Source organism: Protopterus annectens, chromosome 6.part0 (assembly GCF_019279795.1).
Source record: "Protopterus annectens isolate FY-2018-M chromosome 6.part0, PAN1.0, whole genome shotgun sequence".
Classification (NCBI taxonomy): Eukaryota; Metazoa; Chordata; order Ceratodontiformes; family Protopteridae; genus Protopterus; species Protopterus annectens.
The window spans coordinates 1,675,026,018-1,675,050,757 of NC_056737.1; the positions used below are offsets into that span (position 1 = coordinate 1,675,026,018).

Consider the following 24,740-nt stretch of genomic DNA (forward strand, 5'->3'; position numbering starts at 1 on the left):
GTTGAGAGGTATATATGCAAAATAGAGCACCGTAGTCTGTGTTGGGTAAATGAAGGTAGAGTAAAAGGGGATTAATAGGTTCTTAATTTGTGAATTTATGAGTAACACAGTATTATCTCTACAGGTCCAGATTTGGTTGTCAATGGGAAACACTGAGCAGAAACAGAAGGAATGCCAGGTCCGATTATATAAAATACAGAGTGACTTTTTAAAAGAACTTTCATTACTATTAATTTAGTACAGCTTTCTTCCCCATACAACAACAATTAACCATGCAAGCTTGCCTATTTGTTCACCAATAAGAGAATGCTACCATCTAAATGCTTAACAAGGCCTGTACAGACAGAATCATGTGGTATTAGTACAATAAACAGGAATGAGATATAAAGCCTGAACCGTATTGGTTATACCCCAACATAAGCTGTCTCATACTGTGCAAACTAAGAAACAAATTCATGCACTTCATTGTCATATTTATAGCATTTAAAAAAGGTAAGCAGGAATCTTAAGGGGAGAAGGCTCTGAGGCCTGTGACTGTTTTTACTGTCTCCAGAAAAAACTCCAATGAAAGATTCACAATGCTCAGTGATTTTTTTTTGTCCTTTTTTGTAGTATGTAACCAAGGAACCTTAAATTATGTCCATCTCAAGAAGGACAATTTGGAGGAAAAAGGGTGATCACAATGAGCTTACAGGTATGGCGTAGTGCAGATGGGACTGTATGAGATTGTTTAACTGAGAGGAGAAGGTAAAGAGGTAGGCCAACCTTGTCAGTCAAGAGGGAGAATTCTAACAACAGAACTGTTACCCCCTCCCCCCACAAATAAATAAAGCACCTTGAGTATCACATACAGGCAAGTTGTTTTTCTTTTCGGCTTTTCCCGGTTAGGGGTCGCCACAGTGGAATTCCGGTCCGCTAATGATTGGCAGTTGATTTTTATGGTGCCGAGTTGCCAGCCTGACGCCCAACCTTCAGCAAAGGCACGCCCATTCATGCATGTCTTTCGGAGGCCACTCGACCATGGGGAGGACATGCAGACTCCACACAGAAGGCACTCCAGCCAAGAATCGAACAGGAAAACCTCTTGCTGTGAGGCAACAATGCTACCACTGTACCACCGTGGCTTCATCACATACAGGCAAGTAATAAACTTAAAAGATAAAAATAAAAAATAATATATCTAAAATAAGTAACAAATAAAATAAAATCTTTCAGTAAGTGAAACTCTTAATCTTTACAAAAACATATCAATATAACCAACTACTAAAAATGAAAATAAGCATTTTTGTTTACTTTATTAAAAATGATAAAAAAGACTCCTCCATTGTCCTAAGGGATAAATCCCTGACCACACCACAGAGGACCTGAGTTTGGGGAAGGGTAGGATGAAAGTGCATAGATAAGGTTGGGACAACCATCAAGGTGGAAAGTTCAGGCAAGGCATCACCACTGAATACCACCTGTAGGATGGCAGGGATGACCAAAGAGAAGCAGTCTGCCTTTAGGATAATGTATATCCCATACCAAGCAGTGAATAAAGTAATAGTTGAGTGTGTGTGTGTGTGTGTGTGTGTGTGTGTGTGTGTGTGTGTGTGTGTGTGTGTGTGTGTGTGTGTGTGTGTAATCATGCAGCAGGTGTTAGTATTGCAGGCTCTGCTTTGGCAAGGTGTGCACTGTCTAACTGCAAGGGGAGAGAGTCCCCCTCTCTCTCTCTCTCTCTCTCTCTGTCTCACCGGGATGATTTCCCCCTGCCAGCCAGCTTTTACACTCACTAATTCACTGCAGATGAACCAACAATAAGTTGAATGAATGATCAGCGGATGGAGAACAGCTACAGTCATTCCTATGGATAAGGGAAGAACTTCCACAGACCCATACAATTAGACCCATAAGTCTGACCAGCCTCATATGCAAAGGCATGGGCAGTTTTATCATGGAACTAATAAGTAAAGATGTAGAGAACTTCCCAACAGTGGACCTGTCTCAGTTTGGGTTCATCAAGTTCAGGCCATGTCTATTCAATATGTTGGGCTTTTTTTGAGGTTACCAAAGAAATGGATAAAGGTAAAATGGTACACACCACATACCTCAACCTGGCCAAAGCTTTTGACTTGACACAGACCTCAAGTCAAGCATAGTAGAAAAGCTAAATAAACTTTGAATAACCCCCTACATTACCCTCTGGATTGCCAACTGGGTCACACATAAGATGCAGCAGATCAAAACAGGGGAAGCTGCCTCCACAAAGAGACCAGTCACCAGTGTTCTGTGCTGGACCTGTTCTATTTGGCATCTACTTTTCTGAAGTAAAAGTTAATATCAAAGGGCTCTGGCTGACAAGTATTTCCTGAGGAATATATGGAGAACGGGGAAGGGATTGGAGTAAAGTTGGAGCTAAATTCATCAGCTAGTAGTTTAGCTGTATGTTAAGTCTCAGTGTAAGTAACTTTGTTCACAAATAGTACATTACTGAGTTGTGCATTTCCAAGCCTGCTGTTTCGTTTTGAGCTCAAACCTCTACCTGCTACACATCCCATTTCATTTGATATGAAAGGACAATGAGAAGGACTCAATGGAGAAGGGAAGCTGTTGAAGAACAAATTTAAGGATGACAAGACAAGGAGGTACCGATTCCAGCCATAGTTCCCATATCACTTTCAGAACACATTAACCTTGTTGAAAACTCAGCCCTTCACTGGAGCTAGCTAGCCTCCTAGAAAATAAATCTTAAGTGAGCTTGGCTCCAGCCTAGCCTATGTGGTGGAATTTGTGAGGAAAAAAGTAAGGAGCTGGAGGATAGGAATTCCATGGATGTGATACAGTAGTCTGGCTGCAGGATCTGTGTCAGTGGTGGATGTAATACTAAATGAGAAGCTGAAAAAGGAAGCAAAATGTCTGACATGACTTCTGGTTATAGCACTGAGAACTGGGGGTCACAGGATGCGAGAGGAAGGGAATAATGGGAATCATTTAGGGCAAAGTTATCAGACAGGAGTACAAGATGAGATGAACAGAAGGCATAGTCTCTTAAGTGGGATGTGGAGCAGGTATAGGGTCCAAAATGAAGCAGCAGGCTTAGAAAAAAAGGAAGGAGAAGGTGTAGGTCAAGTCACATGTTTGAGGTCCACAAGGGATAATGAATGCAAGCATACAGCAGTGGAATACATGTAGGTGAGGAAAAGGGGAAACAACAGAAATATGGAGTATAGGGAGACTAAAAGAAATGGCGGATCCAAGTGGGAGAGTGAGGCACAGATAAAAAAATGCAAAGATCTGGCATTAAAGGACAATGAGAGGTATTCAAAGATGAAAGGCATAGCTGAGAAGAGAAATAGTAGAACAAAAGAAAGATGACAAGTCAGTGAGGTACTGATTCCATCAGAGGTATCGGAGTGAGGCATATTAAGTAGAGAGTGCAAACCACACTAGCTAATAAGGAGGCACTGAGGAAGGAATTTGGATGGGGTGGGTTCAGTCATGTAATTACAGTAGGGCTAGTACCTTCCTGCAGAGCAATGAAGAATAGCAAAGGGAAAGATGATGGACTTGGGAATCGTTAGTGCAGAGTATTAAGGCTATAGGCTGTTAATGAGCTGCTTCCAGTAGCCCAGGGTTTGACTTTCTGAGCATCCTTTGCCTGCTGTGTAACCCCGAGCAAGTCATCAGTGCTTAGGGGCAATTGGGCTAGGCTCCTCAAGTCTCCTGGTCTGTAGTGTCTGTTAATTGCCTATGTACGTAAGCATAAAAGGAGAAAGTTTACGTATCTTCTCAGAGGTCATGTCAGTAGCCTGTGCAAACAAGATTTGAATGAATGAATCCAAGACTTCAAATCATAGTAGAAAAAGTGGTACAGTGAAAAGGGATTTTGTCGGCTCAGTGCGGTGACAAATGGGCTATCAAACACTTTTGTGCTGGTGATTTGCTGCAGCTAAAGAAAAATGCATGATTTCTGTAGGGCTAACTTATAAGGCATCTGTTTTTTTGGTCTGTGCTGGACGTTGGAGTACCTCTGGATCAACAGTCTTCCTCAGTGCTTGTTGCAGCAGTGTCTGCATACCACGCTGAGCTTGCTTCTGAATATCTCTTCCTAGACACTGGTTTGTTAAAGAACATCTGAGTTCTGCAACCCATGTAGTACTTCCTGAAAAGCACCTTACTGTACAAGAATTTATAATTTTGCTGCTGTATGAGTGATGGAACTGCACAGTGCAGACTTGGGAAAGTGGGGTTCAGACTCAGCACACTGCCATTGTAATGACTGCTCTTCATTTCCCACATTGTAGCTAAATGTTTGTTGAAGGCTGACAGCACTGGCCATTTCTCAGCTGTTCAGATTAAATTATCTGAGAACTGAATATTTCTTAGACAACCATGCCAAATGCATGCAATCAATGAAATGATTCATTTTAACCTTATAACTGAATGAGGTCCATAAAAATATGTGTACATTTTAAGTGTGATCTGTTTGAAGTTAATTCTTATAACATTGCATGCTACTGCAGTATTCATCTGAGAAATGAAACTGTGACATTAACATGTCCTGTGAGCAGTCATTAACTTGGTAGAACTTGTATGACAAAATCGTAAAAGTTATATGTCAACATGCAAGTGCACATAATTTATATTTCTGGCATTGTAACTATATAGTCCCAGAAGTAAAGTCTAAATTACACACTACCTGATAAAGAGGAAATTAACACTTTTTTAGAAACTTTGTTTAGAGCCTGCTAGAATATGTAGTTATTTGCCTTAATCATTTAAACAGACTGAAGTTTTTTTAGAATTGCCTTCTGCTGGAACTTATACCAGTGAACTGTTATTTTCATAGGTTCATAAGTTCATACTAGGCTATCTGCCCTAGGGCATTTACAAGCCTAGCCAGAGTATGTTTGGCTTTCGCCACCCATTTTAAAATGAATTTTGTTATGCCCTTTTTCGAGGTTAGTATACTGTGCATCTGTCTAACAGTGACACAGAAGTGATACCCGGAGTAAATCTATGATCTCCCATCCACTCATCAAGATTCCTCTTGAAGAGAGTCAATGAGGGACTCTGCCTAACCTGGACTGGGATTTTATTCCAGAGTGAAGGGAGCCTCTGGGTTATGAATCTGTCCCTCCAGCATGTCCTATTTATTTCAGTGCTGAGGTTCAAGTCTCTCAAGCGCGTAGCTCGATGGGATTTGGATTTTCTGAGGTGCAGCATGTCCATTAATTCCGGGTTGGACATGGCTTTATACGTCAGGCACAGATCGCCTCTGAGCAGGCGGTATGCCACTGAGTAGAGCTGGAGTTTCTTTAACTGAGTAGAGCTGGAGTTTCTTTAACCGGGCAGCATATGGCATCTGTTTGAGCCCTTTGATCCTCTTGGTGAGGTACATTTGGGGTCTTTCCAGTTGCTGCAGATGTCTGGTAAGGTACATCCCCAAAGGGGCATTGTACTCAATTGTGGGCCTGATGAGGGATGAGTAAAGAGGCACGATGACCTCCCCTGATCTACATGTGAATCCCTTCATGATTAGGTGGGCTATATAAAATGATTTTCTAACCACTTTGGCCACGTGGTTGTCGAATGAGAGATTGCTATCAACTTGGGTCCCCAGGTCCTTAATTACTTCTTCTGTACTTAATGGATTACCATTTATGTGGTAATTTGTGGGCACTTTGTTTTTGCCGAAGGGGATGACTATACACTTTTTGGCATTTAGCTTGAGGCCATGGCTCTGGCACCAATTGTCTGTTTCTATGAGGCCCTTTTGTAGAATGCTTGTGTCGGCTGGAGAGTCGATTATGGCGCCCAGTTTGCAGTCATCTGCGAACTTGGTCAGCCACAGTCCTTCTGTGTTGGCCTGTACCTCCGAGAAATATATTTTCCTGATGACATTTATGTATTTCCTGTGACTGCTACAACATCACACTTTTCACTTTTTTTGAGTGTGCAGAGTATACCAGTAATCACCACTTGACTGTGACTGAGGCAGAATTTAACAATGAGTGGTATGGTGTGTCAAAAAGGGTGCACATGGATCTATTGGATAAGCCCTGATTTTTTTTTAAACTCAGTCACAGAAGACTCTTCTAATGTTTCAGATGCATTTATGTATGTATGCATTCAGCCATTTATACAGAAAAAATACGGTGTAAGAGTTTACATTTGAGTATGAAGGTGTAGAAAGTAAAATTAGAAGTGGCGGTAGCCAGTCCTTCTCAATTCATTTTTATTACAAAACCATTTTCTGAACTGCCTTGTGATAAAAGTGACATCTGCTGAATGACAACAGTGCTCCACTGAGAAAAAGCTAATTCTGCAGTTTATTTCCAACTGTCAGTTTTGTTTTGTAGGATATGAATACAACACCTTTTACAGCAACAGTTAACCACAATACACAGCCCCATACACCAAGCATATCTTTCAGGACCATCTTGGTGAACAAAATTGATAATCTGTCCTGCATAACCTACAGATAAATGTACAGTAGAAATGTTCCCACACTGGTTTTCTAATATTGTTATTTTTAACTTAATACGTTTTGTTATTGTTAACAAAATATCAAATACAGGTATATGACATATAATGTAACACAAGAAAATGTGACATGAAATCAACAAACTAAAAGTGATCCTAATAAAAAATTACCTGCGCCACCCTTCCTACTCAGGACCCCACAGATAATGCAGACATTTACAAGCTCACAGTTTACAAAAGAAGAACCAGTGATTTAGTGTAGAGAAATGACACATTGCTTTGCATGGTCTGTAAGCCATTAAGCCTCTCTTTGCAACTTTAGTTTTTAGCCTGTTCTTTCCAGATGTCATAAGAAAGTCTGCTTATTCTCATCCTGTGCTGACAAGGTCCTGATATTAACCATTTACTTTGTACTACATCCCAGACTGCTGCGCTCAAGGTACACAGCAAACTAACAGTTTCCAAGCTGTGTAAATTATCTGATTCTAAAACTAAGAGTCCATGCAGACCCTAGGCTTCTCATAAGTCCTCTGCAAATGCGTCATCACCATTAATCCTCTTTTTACCATTTCTTTCTATGTGGGACTCGAGTATCACATCAACTATCACCACCTCTCTGAATTCAGTACCCCTCTCCTATCCTCTTCACAGTCATGCTTGACCTCTCCTATCCTCTTCACAGTCATGCTTGACTGTCGCAGGTCTTCTCTGATGCAGTCCATCCATCTCCTCATTTTCTTTTGCCTTCTTCCTGTCTCTCCCAAATCTTCACTAAACTTTGTTCTGTTTCCGGCCTGTGCCTGAATGACCAGTCTGTTCTCTTTGACCTTGCCTGCTTTGGCTTCGGCTATAATGTCATCATGTCTTTGTCTGGCCATAGTGTGCATCCTGCCACCCACCTCAGGCCGTTCTTCTCCATCACTTATAGCTTCCTCAACAAGCCAAGTCTGTGTACCGTACAGAAGTACTGTTTTTTCCTCCTCCCTGTTTTTCTTTACATCTTACTTTTTTCATTCTTTGTCATTCTTCTGTCACATACTATCCCCTGATACTTTGTGCCATTTGACTGTGGCCCCTCAGATTCTAGCTTTGACCTCCTCATTCAGACTTCCCTTCTCCTCAACCACTCCTCCCAGATACTCGAAGCTGTTAACCTGTTTTAATATTTTCCCTTGTATTTTGATTTTCAGTTTCTTTTGATTTCCCCATTTGCTGTCATGTCAACTGTCTTTTCTGTACTCAGTGTCATCCCATGTGCCTTCAGTTTTTAATTCTGTTACCTTATCAATTGCTGAAGTTCTTGTTCAGAGTTTGCTTGCAATGCCTCATCAGCGGAATACAGTAGCTTTGTTGATCTGTCCCCTCCAACCTGTTAGCTCATGTAGTCTAGTACCAGTATAACAGTGGTAGTTTCAGAGATTAACCCTTATGTACACCCAGTTTCACTGGAAACCCCTCTGTGGGTCCAAATGCTGTTTTCTCTTGTGTCATTGGATCGTTGTACGTAGCCTGCACTAATTTCTTTCAGTGTTTCCAGGAATTTGAACCATCTCAGGACTGCCCATATCAGCTTTCTTGAGACCTTGTTATATGGCTTCTCCAAGTCTAAGAGTACCCATTTGGCACTCCCCCCCCATCTCTAGCTTTTTCTCCATTGGGTTGGTTGAATCTTGATCTGAATCCGAGCCACTTGTGAAAGCTGCCAGCCCAGCTAGCTGGAATTTTGAAAATAATTCTGTTATTTGTGAATAGTAATATGGTTACATTACAAGGCCTGAGAGAGGTAGCTAGTGAGGCGCCTGATTCTCAAGGGAAGGGGGAAATCTGTATATAGGGACAAAGGGTTACTGTATAGAGAGTGGACACCTGATGGAGGGCTAGAGGGTGAGACAATACAGCATTTGGTAGTGCCCAGAGCCTATCATCTGGCGTTTCTCATCATAGCCCATGATATTCCCTTTGCAGGTCTTATGGGCATCCAGACATGTAACCGGGTACTGCAGGACCTGTGAGCAGTGCCAAATGGTAGGCAAGGCAGGAGACATGGGGAAAGCTCCTTTGATGCCTTTGCCTGTGATTGTAGAGCCATTTCAAAGGATAGCTATAGATATTGCCTCTGAGTACCCCAAGTTCCACAGGGAAAAAGTATGTCCTAGTGGTTCTAGATTATGCTACCAGATACCCTGAGGAGAAGGTGGCAAATGCCTTAGATTTTTAGCAGGATAGGTTCCCCAAAAGAAATACTGACTGACAGAGGTGCCAATTTCATGTCAGACCAGCTGTCTTGTCTGTGGAAGTACTGTGGGGTGAAGCAACGTAAGACAACCCCCTACCATCCCCAGACTAATGGTCTTCTTGAGAGGTTAAACTCTCCATTCAAGACCATGCTACAGGGATTTGCAGACCAGTTTAAGAGGGACTGGGACAAATATTTTCCCCATTTGTTGTTTGCTTACAGAGAGGGTCCCCAGGAACCCACAGGTTTTTCACCCTTTGAGATGTTGTATGGGCACAGGGTGAGGGGACCTCTAGATTTAATTTGAGATGAATGGGAGGGGGAGTGTGAATCCCACAAGGAGTCTGTTGTGGCATATGTCCTAAACCTCATGACAAGGCTCAGGGAACTCATGGGCTTGGCCCAGGGGAACCTGGCAGAAGCCCAACAGTAGAAAAAGGTCTGGCATGACAAGAATGCCTGAGTTAGAGAGTATGCTGTAGGGCAGCAGGTAATGGTTCTCATTCCTGTCAGACACAACAAGCTGCAAGCAGCCTGGGAGGGACCCTACATGGTGGTAAGGAAAGTCAGTGATGTTAACTACATGGTAGAACTGCTAGGCAGGAGCACAAACTGTACCATGTTAACATGATGAAACCTTACCATGATTGGGAGCCCCTTGTGCTGAGTATTTGCAGTGGATTGCAGGAGGACACTGGGGGAAATCTGGTGACTAATCTCCTCAGTGAGGCTCAGACTGACACCTCAGTGGAGGGGGTAGCAATCTCCCAGCAGCTATCTCCTATCCAGGTTTGAGAAATCCGAGCAGTGTTACAGGAGTTTGGGGACATGTTCACTGGGAAACCAGAGTGCATCCTCCTGGTGCAGCACCATGTGGCTACAGGACCCCAAAGGCCTATTAGGCAGGCCCCTTATTGGGTGCCTGAGAGAGTCAAACAGACTCTGAGGGAAGAGATATAGGAAATGTTGGAACTAGGGGTAATTTAGGTGTCCAGCAGTCCCTTGGCCACACCAGTGGTGCTGGCACCAAAGAAGGATGGCAGCACCAGGTTCTGTGTGGACTACAGGAAATTACATAGTCACACAGCGTCAGATGCTTACCCCATGCCTAGGACAGATGAAGCCGTAGAGCAGCTGGGTGGGGCTAAGTATCTTACCCCCATTTATTTTACCAAGGGCTACTGGCAGGTGCCCTTGACTCCCAGTGCTAGAGGGAGGTCAGCCTTTGTGACTCCTTTTGGCATGTATGAGTTCACAAAGATGCCCTTTGGGATGAAAAATTCCCCAGCGACTGGTAGATCATATCCTAGCAGAAGCAGGAAATTTTGCCCTTGCTTACCTAGATGATATTGCCATCTACAGCCATTCAGCATGTCAGGGAGGTGCTGGGCAGACTACAGAGGGCAAAGGTGACCATTAAGCCCAGCAAATGTCAGGTGGGTATGGCAGAGGTCTCCTACCTGAGACATAGAGTGGGGAGTGGTAAGATCAGCCCAGAACCTGCCAAAGTGGAAGCCATTCAGGCATGGCCTGCACCTGTTACCAAAAAGCAGGTGAGGGCATTTTTAGGGACAGCAGGGTACTACAGAAAGTTCGTCCTCAGTTACAGTACCATAGCTGCTCCCCTCACAGACAAGACAAGGAAAAACAGGCCAGATAAGGTAGTGTGGACCCAGCATGTGAGCAGGCATTCCAGAAGCTTAAAGGAGCTTTGGGGAGGACCCCCCTGTGTTAGCCAGTCCAGATTACAACAAATAATTTGTTGTGCAGGTAGATGCTTCAAACCATGGGGTGGGGGCTGTACTTAGTCAGATTTCTTCAGAGGGAGAAGAGCACCAGTGGTTTATCTCAGTCATAGGCTCCAACCCAGGGAAGAATGCTATGCAGCTGTAGAAAGGTTAGTCTAGCCATAGTGTGGGCACTGCAGAAACTTCAGCCTTATCTGTATGGAAGAAAATTCACTGTAGTTACAGACCACAATTCCATAACATGGTTACACCGAGCCAGCCAGCAAAATGCTATGTTACTAAGGTGGAGCCTAGGGTTTCAAGCATATGATATGACAGTGCAGCACTGTAGTGGGGTTAGCAGTGCCAATGCAGATGGGCTCTCAAGACAGGGAATAGAGTCAGGTATTTCCAGATAGGCTCAACCCTCTCAAGCAACGTTTCTGAAGGGTCACTTGAAAAACTAGCTTGAGTTCTCATGGGGGGGGGGGGGATTGTGAAGGCTGCCAACCCAGCTAGCTGGAATTTTGTAAATAATTCTATGGTATTTGTGAATAGTAATATGGCTTGTATGCTTGCTTACAAATTTAAGAAAACTGTATGTTATGTGCTGAGATTCAAGAATGTAATCACAGTGTACCCTACTGGAAAAGAACAGAGTTAACTTGCAAACTCTAAGAAAGTGAATTGTTTATGATGGTGTTTATCTCAGCTAGGAGACAGAATATCTGCAGCTACAACTTCTTTCTATTGTCTGGAAAAATAAATAATTACAGGTTTCAAAGGTAAAAATATTGAACTGTTTTATGACTTCCAGTTCCAGGCAAGCTTCTAAGAGATAAGGATTTTTGACACAGAGGTGCTAAATTTTAACTTTCTGTTAGCCTGGGAACTCAAGGCAGAGGTGTCAGAAAGTGATGTCATCCAGCTAACCTAGCAGTAATGTGTTTTATTAATTTAAGACATCTCTCTCAGAGAGAGTCTGGGCATTTTGTATTTGTTTTTGGACCTAGAAACATTCTCTCATCAGCACTTCTCATCTATATTTGCCTGGCTCTGTAAGTAAGTCATTTAGGGCATAGTATCTCTTAGACAGAGATAGGAATACAGTAAAGAGTAATTTAGATGTTTTCTGTATTTATGTGAGACTGTCTTGCAGTGTTGTTTTAAAGTATTTTCTGTGATTCTGAACTCTGTTGTCACTGTGTTGAGTAATTGAGTATTGTCTTGTGCTCTTATTGTTTATTATTAAATATATTTAAACCTTTTAATTTTGGCTGGTTTGTTTAGCGATATTTAAGCTGTTAGAGTACTTGCATATGTATTTGGTGACACTGTACAGGCCACTCTTAAACAGCCGTGCTGTTGTCACACTTACCATTTGGATAATAGTAACATTACACAGTGGAACTGGTCACCCTCTGTAAGGGCCTTATAATAGCTGATAAGTAAGGGTGGTTGGTGACAGTGATTACTACTACCTTATAGTCTGGGCAGAAGGGGACATAGCTAATGAACATGTGCCAGCCTTCCCAGGAGTGTCTGTGTGTTTCTATATAAATCAAATCTCAAAGTGTGTGTGTGTGTCAGCTACTTGGGCAGGGACACAAAGCACTGGGTGGACAGAGAGGGTGCTAGAGGTTTTGGCTTGAACACTTGGCCGAGATCTTAACCCTATAGCTGTGCCAGTGGGGAATCCTATTGGGGATCTGGAGAAAGATGGAGAAACCAGCCCCCAGACTGACTGTGATCTTATGTGTTCTTAAGGGAAGTTGAACTTTACTGTGTATGTACTTGTCATCCTCCCAATGTGCATGTCCCTCACTGGTGTTAATTGTGAGGATTGAGGCTCCTTTATTACTGGTGCAGGGCAGGGGTGTCACACCACTCATCTCCCATTTTACTTTTCAACTACTCTGTGTATTTGTTTATCAGTCACCTTATCCATCAATTTCATGCGGGGTCACAGGAGTTTCTTACCTCTGTACAGTTGCCAGTATCCCCTTTATTCCTGTACAGTGGCACTAGAATGCACATTATTTAGTCAGCTGGGATGCTGTCTCTCCATATTAATCAAATCTGCTGTGACCTCATCTGAACCTTCTGCTTTTTCTGATGTCGTTTTCCTTTTTACTTCTTCTTCTTCCTCTTTCATAGTAGGTTTGTATATGAGGCAGTAAAGCTTCTGTGGGGTTTTCTTATTTCAGAAGCTTCTGGAAGTACTCGTTCCATCTGCCTTGGATGTCATCTGGACTGGTGAGTGGCCTTTAGTCCTCTTTCTGTCTTTGCCTTGCTTCCTGATATTTTTTTTTCTGCCATCTGGTGAGTTGTTTTCCAGAAGATGGTAGAGTGCCTCTGATGCCTTTTTCTTTGTTATTAGAACTGCTCTCTTAGCCTGCTTGTTAACAAACTGGTATCTCTTCTTAGTTTGGTCCATCCTTTCTATCTCCTACTTTTTCCTACACTCCTTCTTTCTTTTGTACCTCCTGACATTCTTATGAACCTTATTTCCACACCAGCCTCAGCCTAATATCAGTTCTATAGTTTTCACACATGCTGTATGAGATGTTGCCATTCTTCTTCAACTCCACTTATTTCCTCTTCCTCCTGAGAGTAGTTCCTTGAACCTTTGTGATATCATCCTATTCAAGTCCTAAGAAGGCCTTCTCTGACCACTGCTTTAGCTAATTGTGACCAGCAGTGGATTATGCTGTGAGGCGACTTTCCTTTCCAGACTAGAAGGAAGTCTACTTGAGTTGTATGTTAACCACTCTTGTAAATAATCTTGCGACGCTCTCTCTTTTGCACAGTAACTTATTGGATGCTGGGCTTTATGGCGGGCACACACTGGCCATCTGAGGCACATAGACCCCTCCCATTGTAAGCATGGGCCGCTGTGGCATAGGATGGAGCCTCAACTTACCGGAAAGTACCCATGCCCATTTTGGTGACATTAGTCAGTGTGACCAGATCTCCTAGAGACCACTTTTACAACCTCGAGTGGCTAGCCCTGACATGGCTGTGATCCATGTTCTCCTGTCTTGAGGATACTGTTCACCACAGCTGATACCTAAAGCAGTTAGTCTATATAACTCTTCCCCCTAAAGGAACAACTTGATTCTGTGCTGCTGTTCATGGCTCCATTCTTTGGCAGGTTTGAAGTTGAAATACTCATTGTGTTTTTGGAAGGTGGGAGGAACCCCACAGGGACACAGGGAGAACATACAAACTCAACACAGGTATTTGGCAGAGATCAGGCTTCAGTCTTGTACTTCGGGCATGGGAGGCAAAGACCTTAACCATTGTGCCATCTGCATCTATATCAAAGTGTGTGGTAAGCCGATTGTGTCTGCCTTGCTAAGGATGTACACCCTTCCACTTGAATTCAGATTACAAATGGATAACAACAGGAATAGGTGTATCTGCATGCATGTCATGTAAGTAAATGGTTGTGGCCACAAAGGTTCAGCTTAAAATATTAGAGCAGCCTGATCTGTACACGCCTGTAACTGTTAACGGTGATGTTATTTCATGTTTAATGTATATTTAGCCTATGGCAGTGAATGCAGTAGATTTATGCCTACACATTTATTTATTTTATTTATTTATTTTACATTTGTTGACCGGGAATGTCCGACTAGGTTCCACAGAGCCTGTTTTCAGCGGAGGCCCGGGGAGAAACGCTCCAGATATGTATGTACCCTCTCCAATGTACTAGAATAAGGCCATATCACTGGAAGTTAATAAAGTGACCTCAGCTATGACTGGCAGGGATGACTGCCATACTATATGCATATCTGTTGTCATATGTACTTGCTGTTTCTGTTGTCATATCTGTCCCTAGAGCTATTGTTTGCTATAAATCCACAACTGAACTTTTTATTGTAGTACAGTATAAACAGGTTCCCTGTTTGTCTGTAGTTGCAGAAAATGATGTCCTGCCACAAGCACTTAGAACACATAGATTACATCGGCTGGGAAAGGGGGAAGCTAACCAGCCTTTATGTGACCAGGTGTCAGACAATGGCCTGTGACATAAATACCATGGTGGGGATATAACCACATCTTGCAGTAATCTCATAAGTATGTTAATGCATGCTACACCATAGCAAGAGAAAAGCAGTTTCCATAGCAGCTGAGAGGTTGGCCATGCTGGTGAGGGGCATGTGGGAGCAGCAGGCTAACAGAGCCACTGAGTTTTTGGTGTCCTTGCAGGAGAACAGTGTTTCTGTGATCATCCCTGTAGGAGTGGATGAATGCTTACATTGGGATGGACCCACCATTATGAGTCTGAGTGGGTGTACCTCTTATTCTGTACAATAATAATAATAATACCCATTTGCTAACCAGGTAAGCCCACTGGACACACAGTCACCTTTCAGAGGCAACCCAAGAACAGTGTTTGGTTAAGTGACCTGTTCAAGTTCACACAGTAGGCAAACAAGGGCAGAGGGAGTCAAACTCTATACCACAAGAACTCTAACTTGCAGCATTAACCTCTGAACGAACTGCCAGATACACTGCAGAAATATATATTGGCTCTGTATTGTTACAGGTGCATCAACTATCAAGCCATGTGAGCATGGCAACAGATGTAGGTTGGGATCGTATGGTACATCATGCATGGAAACTCTTACCGGGCATGCCACAGGAGGATGGTTGTGGTATAGTTACCAATGCTCACACTGATATGTCTTCAGTTATGTATTCACAGGGCAGAACACTGCTACATTTGTATTAGTAGAAGCCAGGGCATGGCAGAAAGTTTGTGTTAGTATCCATGAAGGTACTAAAGATGAAGCACAGGTACTTGAGTCATAGTTTACACAGAGGTACTGTTTGTCTCCATCCTGGATGTGCATCCACCCACAGTACAGAATGAATGTGTAGCTTTGCTGACAGGTGAACATGTGCCTGTAAATTGAGTGATCATCATCCCTAATGGGGAAGGGATCTCCCATGGTACAGCAGCATCCTCCTATTTCCCATATTCCACATGGGGTCAGGGTGTTGAGTCAACTGTCACCTTCTCTCTCTAGTCAATGCTACTCTCCTACCTTATTTGACTCTCATCCCTGGCTGTTGCAAGTCTCTCACACAGTCCATCCACCTATTTGCTGGATGCCCTTGTTTCCTCTTACCTTCTTTCTGTCTGTCCCAAATCTTCTTCACCAGATTATCTGCTTTTCTGCACATGTACCAGAACCACTAGAATCTGTTCTATTTGACCTGTTCTGCAACTGGAGCTACTCTGGCTTCTGCTCTTATGTCCTCATGTCATTGATTTTCCCACAGTGTGCAACCTGCCACCCATCTCAGCGACTTTATCTTCATCATATCTAGCTTCCTCAACTGCTCTTCCTTTACTGCCCAGGTTTCTGTACCATACAGTAATATGGGTTGCAAAGCTGTGTTGTACACCTTACTTTTCAACTTTCTTTGTATACTAAGCCTGATATTCTCTGCCAGTTGGCTGCAGCCCCTCTGATTCTAGATTTGACCTCCTCATTCAGACTTTCCTTTTCCTCAACCACCCCCTCCCAAATATTTGAAGCTGTTGAACTATTCCACTGTGTTCTCTTCTATCTCACTTCTCATCTCTGATTTCCCCCATTTGCTGCCATTACAGCTCTTATCTGTATTCACTTTCATCCCAATGTATCTCAAGTTTTGCATTCCATTTCCCTGTCCTTTCTGAAGTTCTTGCTCAGAGTCTGCATGTAAGGCCACATGATCTGTATGATGCCCCTTCTCTGCACCAGTGATCAAGGACCCTCAGTTCTCACCACTGATACCAGTGGGAAATGTTCACTGTGAGAAAAATAGACACACACACACACACACACACACACACACACACACACACACACACACACACACACACACACACACACACACACACACACACACACCCAAAGCATTTCAGATGCAGCCCTCTACACCAAGTACAATTTCCCTTAAGAACACACAGAGAGTGCACATTCCAGTCCTGTGGCTGGGCCTTCCCACTGACCACTATAGAGCTGAGTCCTTCGCCAGGTGTTCCAAGCCAAGTCCTCCACCACCCTTTCTAAACAATAAGTGCTCTGTGTCCCTGTTCAAAGTAGCTGTCATGCACACTCTCTCTTTGAGATTTGATTTCCACACACACACACACACGCACACACTTGGAAAAGGCTGGCACAGCTTACCCTCTCTGCCACCTCCACCCACATTATTAGGTAGATCTGTTGCCACCAGAACACCTGTAGCCATCTACTTTAAGGCTCTTACCAGAGTACCCAATTACAATTATTAAAATTAATATGGTAGTGTTTAACCAAGCATCAAGACTTTCAGAAAACTAGAGCCACAGTGCCACCAAATAGATGCAAGTACTATCAGAGGTTAAATATTTTCTAAAAGACCAGCCACAATGAAAGGTTTAGATATATTTAATAATAAATAATACATGAGAATACTGAATATCCATTTACAATAAACACCAGATTTTCAATCAAAGGAAATATAAAAAACAATGCAGATGGAAAGACTCAGACAGATAACAGAAAAAAAACAACATTTAGCTAATCTCACTATGTTTTTCTAACTGACTGACAAATTACTGTTCTCTAGTTACTTACTAAAGCAGGGCAAGAACATGGATGAGTGTCTTGTCAGGTCGAAAAACAGAGTGCACTCCTACATCTCTCACTAGTATTCAGATACAGTTTCAGTGCTGGCTACAGAATGACATCACATCTGGTCACCTGACTGTGGTTCTCACACTACCTTCTCCCTAGAAATTGAGCCAGGATTTGGCACTGATGTGTCACAGTGCACACACAATGTTAGCTAAGGTTTATTACAGCATCTGGAAACTGTAAAATAATTCCAACACTTCTACCCTTCCTGCAAAAACTAACAAGCCATTCTCTCGCACCCCAGGGTAGCAATTAGTTCACCACTAAGGACAACAGAGCAGTATCCCAGCCCAGGCTTTTTATAGACATTGCATCTCTGGCTGCATTCAGACCTGTGAAATCAAATCTTCATGGTGTAAACCAAGTCATTTAATTTCCATTCGGTTTTTCTTAAGGTTAGCTAGGCTACACTTAACCCCTTCCCTTCTAGTATCATATGTTAAAATGTATAAATGTCATCAGTTACAACAATGCAATTTGACATACATGAATATTTCTTTTCTGTCCAGCAGGACCCACAGTTGATACATTTTTAACATAAGCAACGTTACAAATACATTTTTAACACAAGTATCTGTGCAAATCAGTTTGATATTCGAATGACATATAATTCTTTACAAAACTCCAGCTAGCTATGCTGGCATATGTGACAAATGCACTGCCCTACTCCCCCTGGCACAGCTGGCACTGCCTCACATCATCCCAGTCTGCATACAGCAACTTTGATGATCTTTCCCCTCCAACATATTTGTTAATGCAGTTTATCCCCAGTATGAAGAGCAGTGATCTCAAGAGCTGAACCCTGATGAACACCCACTCCCACTGGGAACCCCTGACAGAGTCCAAACACTGTTCGTACTTGAGTCATTGAGTCCTTGTACATAGCCTGCATTAATTCTACCAGTGTTTCTGGGACTTTCAACCATTGCAGTACTGCCCAAATCAACTTTCTTGGGACCTTGTCATATGCTTTCTCTAAATCTAGGAATTCCCAGTTAGACTCTTTCCTCATTTCTAGTTTCCTCTTAAGTATCTGATTCACTGCTAGCATTAGGTTGGTAGTACTACATCCTGATCTGAATCCAAACTGCTCATCTCCCATCTCACTTGCTACTACTTTGCATATTCATTTATTAATTACCCTCCCCAGAAATTGCATGCAATGTGACATGAGTTTGATACCTTTGTACTGCCCACAGTTGTGAATGTCCCCTTTGTTCTTGAACACTGGCACTAGTTTGCTTATTCTCCAGTCATCTGGGATACACCTTTCTGTCTTTACAGTCAGTACCCAGAGGAGCCATTTGTCCCCATCTCACTCAGCATCTTTATTGTATCTGCTGTGACCTTATCTGGGCTTGATTCTTTCTCTGACTTCATTTTCTTTACTGCTGTTCTTATTCTTCTATGGCGGGCTTGCCCTCTCCTTTCATTGTAGACTTTGTTTGGGGCAGTACAGCTTCTGTTTAGTCATCTTAATTCAGAAGCTGCTAGAAGCATTCCTTCTTCCATCTGCTTTTGATGTTCTATGGACTAGTGAGCAAGTTGTTGCTGGTATCCCTTATGAAGGATGTGTGACTGTCTTCTTTATCTTTCTGTCTTTGTCTTGCAACCTGATATGGTTTCTTTGTGCCATCCACCGACTCACTTTCCAGAAACTGGTAAATTGCCTCTGATGCCTTGTATTTTGCTATTGCAACTTCTCTCTTCTTTGTTATCCAATCAGTGTTCCATTGTTGCCTAGCCCATGTTTTCTGTCTCCCACTTTTTCCTGCCTGCCTGCCTGCCTTTTTTCTTTTTGGTAACTTTCTGAACTTCTGCATTCCACACCTGCTTTCCTTATGTACCTTATTCCATACCTGGATTGGACGCATATCTGTTCCTTAGTTCTCACACTTGCTGTTTTGAGACCCTGTCATTCTTCATCTCCACCTATTTCCTCCTCTTCTTGAAGTATAGAGCTCTGAGTAATTCTCTGAACTGTTGTAGTTTCATTCAGATCCTCTTCCAGGTCTCCAACCTAGCTAGTCTCTGTTGACCTTAGACCCTTCACTGACCACTGCTTGCAGCTGATTGTGGCAACCAGTGGTTTATACCTACCGTTTCACAGGGGATGACTTTGCAACTGTTAATTCCACCCTAGTTCCCTTTCCTTACTAGGAGGAAGTCTACCTTCATTGCATGTTGGTCACGCTTATGTGTGATCTTTGACTGTCACTGTTTCTGAACCATGTGTTCGTCACCATCAAGCCATTTGCCAGACAGAAGTCTAGAATGGCCTCTCCTTCTTTATTCTCATTATTCCAACCATGTGGACTCAGACAGTTCTCATATCTTGTTCTTTCTGTCCCTATATGTGCATTCAGGTCACCCATTGTCAACATCATTTCATGTTGTCTTGCTTTGTCTAGTAGGTCTTACAGTTGCTGTCTGAATGCCCTCTTTTCCTCACTTGTGGGGCATATCTTCTGGATATGTAAATGTCCAGCCTCCTTCTAACTGCCATGTCAGCCACTTCCGGGATCTGTCCTGTCAGTGAACCTACAATGAGTGTAGCAATTCTAAGTTCATGTTTGTCAGGGTGATTAGTTTTACATCCAGATTTCACTAAACAGAGCTATCCCAGGTAACCCAAGCTGGGCAAGTGGACACAAGCCAGTCAGTAGTTTATTGACCCAGGGCTGCTGGGCTTTATGTCGGGCACACACTGGCCAATAGGTACATTCTCCCACTGTTCATATGAATCCCTGGTATAGGTCGGAGTAGGCTAGGTCCTCAACCCACTTATCACCGGCAAATACTCATGCCTATTTGGTGAAATTAGTTGACATGACTGAATCACCTAGAGCCATATTTTTACACATTCAAGTGACTAGCCCTACCACAGCATGCTGCCTGTGATTTGTGCTTTCCTATATTAAGGATACTGCGCACCACAGTTGATGCCCATAGTGGTTGGTCTGTACAATTCTTTCCCCTATAGGGTATTGCCTAGAGTCTGTACTGCTATCCACAGCTCCATTCTTGGGTGAGTTTGAGATGGAAGCACTCACCATGTTTTTTGAAGGTGGCAGTAACCCCACAGAGACACAAAAAGAACATGCAAACTCCAAACAAACATTGACTGGAGGCCAGGATCAAATCTTGTACCTTGTGCATGGGAGCCAAAGACCTTAACCATTACTCCAACTGGTCTCCCAAACTACCTGCATTTCTTCCCTTGTGGCTACAGCAGCAGATGAACACACTGCATCTGAAGTGAGTATACCCACCATTTTGCAGTCTCACAGGACTTCCCACTGCCTTCTTGTTTCACTGTTGGCCCTAGCATGTATGCGACACTCATAAGCAGATGTGCTGCGGTATCATCCATACACAATCTGGTGCATCTCAGTCTAGCATGGACTTCTGTGCTCTTTTGAGTAGCATCTGTGAGGACATGGATGCCAAGGACGCAATAATGATTGATCTCATAAGGTCTGTGAGTGTACCCTTCACTTCCATATGGTGGATTGCCATTGCTACCATCATCGCTCATGCTGCCAGTGTTGCCCCAGACTGGGGGTCATAGTTGGTTACACAGTCCTCACAAGTGTCTAGATGTGTAGAATATTCTGCTTCACCCAGTCTTGGGTATTAGTGGCACTCAGCCTCCAATGGCAGGACACCTCATGGCATTACCACATTCAGGTCTCAGTCTCGCAGTCATGCACCAACCTTGTGGCGAGGACCCCAAACCATTCTATAACAAACAAGTAATAATGCCCCCAAAAAGTGGGCATAACAGGCAAATAACAGACAACCCAGGGGTATTACGAAGGTTGACACTGTTTTCCCTGTAACACCCACCATTATTGTGGTTAGAAAATTTTTTTTTCTCTTAAGTTGTTGGGTATTTGTTTAGTTTTTAGTTTATATTTTTGAATTAAAACTTCTTCCTACACCTAATGTTTCAAAGTTGGCATAGGATATCTAATTGTTGTTTGAGGAAGTATTTTACATCCAAAATGTAAGTTATGTAAGTATTTAGTAAAATCGCACACACAGACACATGTAGTGACAGAGTAGCTCACGCCTATACAGCCACTGTGACTGACACACACACACACACATACACACACACACACACACACACACACACACACACACACACACACACACACACACACACAAATCTTTGTTCCTGCTGCTGCAGCAGTTACTTGTGTGAGTTATGCTTTTATTTTTTCCACTCACTAACTGTGGGCTGGCTACAGTAAAATATTTCAGTCATGATACAGCTAGGTGCTGGCTGCAGTAAAATATTTCAGTCATGATACAGCTAGGTGCACTTGATTTTTACTGGGCTATTCTGGTGCATGAATTTACCCCTTTGGAATCCATTAGAGTTTGCTGATTCTCCAAGCCCATTTTATAAGCTAACATGCTGTGGATTATACTCATGTAGTGGTGGTTTCCCCATCCATATTGCAGGAGGATTTTATTTATTTATTTTAACCAAATACCTATTACCATGAGACTCTCACCCCTACCTCAGGCTACAGTCACATAGTGGAATCCACACACTGTCAATGGCAAAAATTATCTATTAAACAGAGACCCAATATCAGACCAGTGTGATATATCCACCAACCTTGATATGTAGTCAGGCTTGTGTCATTGTGTCTCTAGCCATCTTTGCACATGGTGATGAGTGTAACCCATTTAACCCTCTCATCATTGTTGTAAATGGGAATGTATGAACCATGGCTTGACTGTCTACTAACACTCCCTAATATTAACCCTGCATGAATCATGTTTGATGTTATGACACCGTGTGCTTGTCAGTGCCTGTAGTTTTGGACTAGACTTCACTGCTTCACCTCTACTGCACCTGTCTCAGTCTGGGAGGTGTTCATGAAGGTGCCAGTTATTGCTTTTCTGCTACACTATCATTGAATGTTGATTCTTCTTTCATGGGTATATGTGTATGGTCCAGTTGCACCAGTATCTCGGGATTCCCATCTTCTCCTCGTCACCATATTATTGAACATACAGCATGCTGACAGCTTCCTGCAGGCTGTGGTGGGGTCATACTAGAGTACTCCCCAGACATGTTAAACAGAAGAAGCGGACTTTAAGCATGCTGAACAGATACACATGCACACTACAGAACTGCAAGTTTGCATATATGTGATGTGCTGGAGTTTGGCCAAACTCTTGTGAGTTCCATATGGATGTCATAAGCCAGGGCCCCAGCAAGTACCCAGTGTCACCTACAGTAGAGTGGGAATATTTGTGTGTGTGTGTGGGGGGGGGGTTACTACATTTTGACGCTCTATAAATGCAGTTGTATGCTTTAGCAGCAGCCAAAATGCCTTTACTTGCAAACTGTGGGGCCCTGTGTAATTTTGGCATACAGAAGTCAGAGATGTAGCTAAAATGTGTGCTAGATATGGGAGTCATGCAAGCTGCTTGAATACTTTGTGTACATACTGGCCATGATCCCACAAGTGTCATGCACTACCTTGTAGTTTGTGGAATAGTAGACTGAGTTAATCTTCACATACTTTTGGGACTGTGGACCAGGTAGGGTCTTTATCACTACATGTGTTTAGTCTGTGGCACCCAGTACCTCCGGGAGGCAGGCAGCATTGTAGATGGCACTCATGTGATGTTAGCTGTCTACTCTGATGTGGTAGAAAAACATAGATGACACCCCACTTGAAGTGTTATGTAATATAAAAGCCTGTAGCAATACACATTGTGTTCCCAGATAATCTCTGAAAGACCTCTGTAAACCAGTATTGAAAAAATTATTTATACTGTGGTCTTCACATGAATGAGAAGGCCATATATTTATGTTGTTTCTCTGTGTGGGTGGCAAATGCCATCCAAGGCCTTGTACAGTGTCCTGATCAACTCTAAAGTGACCACTACTTTTGATTAGTGAAATTGTGATGTCACCCACTGATGGTACCCTTTTTCTTTGGTGAAAGATGGTACCTCATGCAAACTGGTGGGAATTGGCAATGCTAAAGATTACAGTGTGCTGTTGCATGGTGGATGCTGTGACTCCAGGCATCCCTCCTATGTGCAATAACATTTTTACCATACTGTTCCTTTTTGTAGTTTGGTGCACAGATATGCACAATTTCCTCCTTGTATGACCGTGAATTGTGACTATGTTCACCTTGCATACATTTTAGTATCATTAGAACCTCATTTTACTATCTGGTTCATTCTCTTTATTATGTAGCAGTAGGAAACACTTTTAGTCAGCCAAACACTTCAGTCCAAGCTGTTTTTATTCTTCCAACTTACACTGTGAAGCAGTAGGAAACACTACCAGTCAGCCATACTCTTCAGTCAGAGATTCTGATGAAGTCCCCAGTTTCAGGGAATGAAAGCGCTCTATCTGTGTCTTTGTATGTTGGAATAATAAAACACCTTGGGCTGAAGAGTTTGGCTGACTGTTAGTGTTTCCTACTGCTTCACAGTGTATGTTCTGGACTTTTTTTAGTTATTCTTTATACTGTGGTTACTTTTGGTTTTTATTCATTCTCTTTATTGGCCACATAATTACTTGCTATACCATGGTTTATTATAGCAATAACCCATGCCAGGGTGTGGGTAATGCTGGATTTACCCATGGTTGGTGTGGTTTGGTCACGAGGGCGAAGCCCGAGTGGCCAAACAAACCCAACCGTGGGTAAATCCAGCATTACCCACACCCAGAAGTGGGTTATTGCTATTATACAATGACATTATTTAAGAAAAAAAAAATTACTTTTCTTAAATAATGGCATTGTATAATGCCTCTTTGCTGCCCTTCCGCAGCTGTCTGGTATTCTGCAGCAGTTCTGATGTACTGCGCATGCGTATGCCTACGCTGTACATCAGAGCTGTGGGCAAAAGCAACTGAGAAAGCAAGATCTCCATTGCTTTTTACTGTTTCGCTATGTTTAATGGGTTTAACATAGCGAGACAGCTTTAAAAAAAGCAACGGAGAATCTCCGTTGCTTATTTTAAAGCTGTCTCACTATGTTAAACCCATTTAACATAGCGAGACAGTTTTGAAAAAAGCAACAGAGAAAGCAAGATCTCCGTTGCTTTTTACAAACTGTTTTGCTATGTTAAATGGGTTTAACATAGCGAGACAGCTTTAAAATAAGCAACGGAGATCTCCGTTGCTTATATTAAAGCTGTCTCGTTATGTTAAACCCATTTAACATAGCGGGACAGGTTTAAAAAAAAAAAGCAACGGAGAAAGCAAGATCTCCATTGCTTTTTACACACTGTCTCGCTATGTTAAAGGAGTTTAACATAGCGAGACAACTTTAAAAAAAGCAACGGAGATGATCGCTGCTTTTTTTAAACCTTTCTCGCTATGTTAAACTCCTTTAACATAGTGAGGCAGTGTTTTAAAAAAGACTTATACTAATGGAAAAAGTCCGGGCCACCAGACCTTTTTCCATTAGTATAAGTCGATTTACAACGTGCACGCTGACCAATCAGCATGCACGTTTTGGAATATTAATGGGGGGTCATGGTATAATTATCAGTTTTGAACAGTGGCAGGCAGTCTTTTTAAGCACAGTGCAAGAATCATGATTTCTGTTGTTGTGAGGTGTTCCAAGTGCCTGTGGA

General features: G+C 42.6%; 1 protein-coding gene across 1 annotated transcript in view; it reads left to right on the forward strand.

The window, feature by feature from the left end:
- The window catches only part of THADA (THADA armadillo repeat containing), a 3,943,996-nt gene that overhangs the window by 3,229,431 nt on the left and 689,825 nt on the right, over positions 1-24,740 (forward strand). The window lies entirely within an intron of this gene.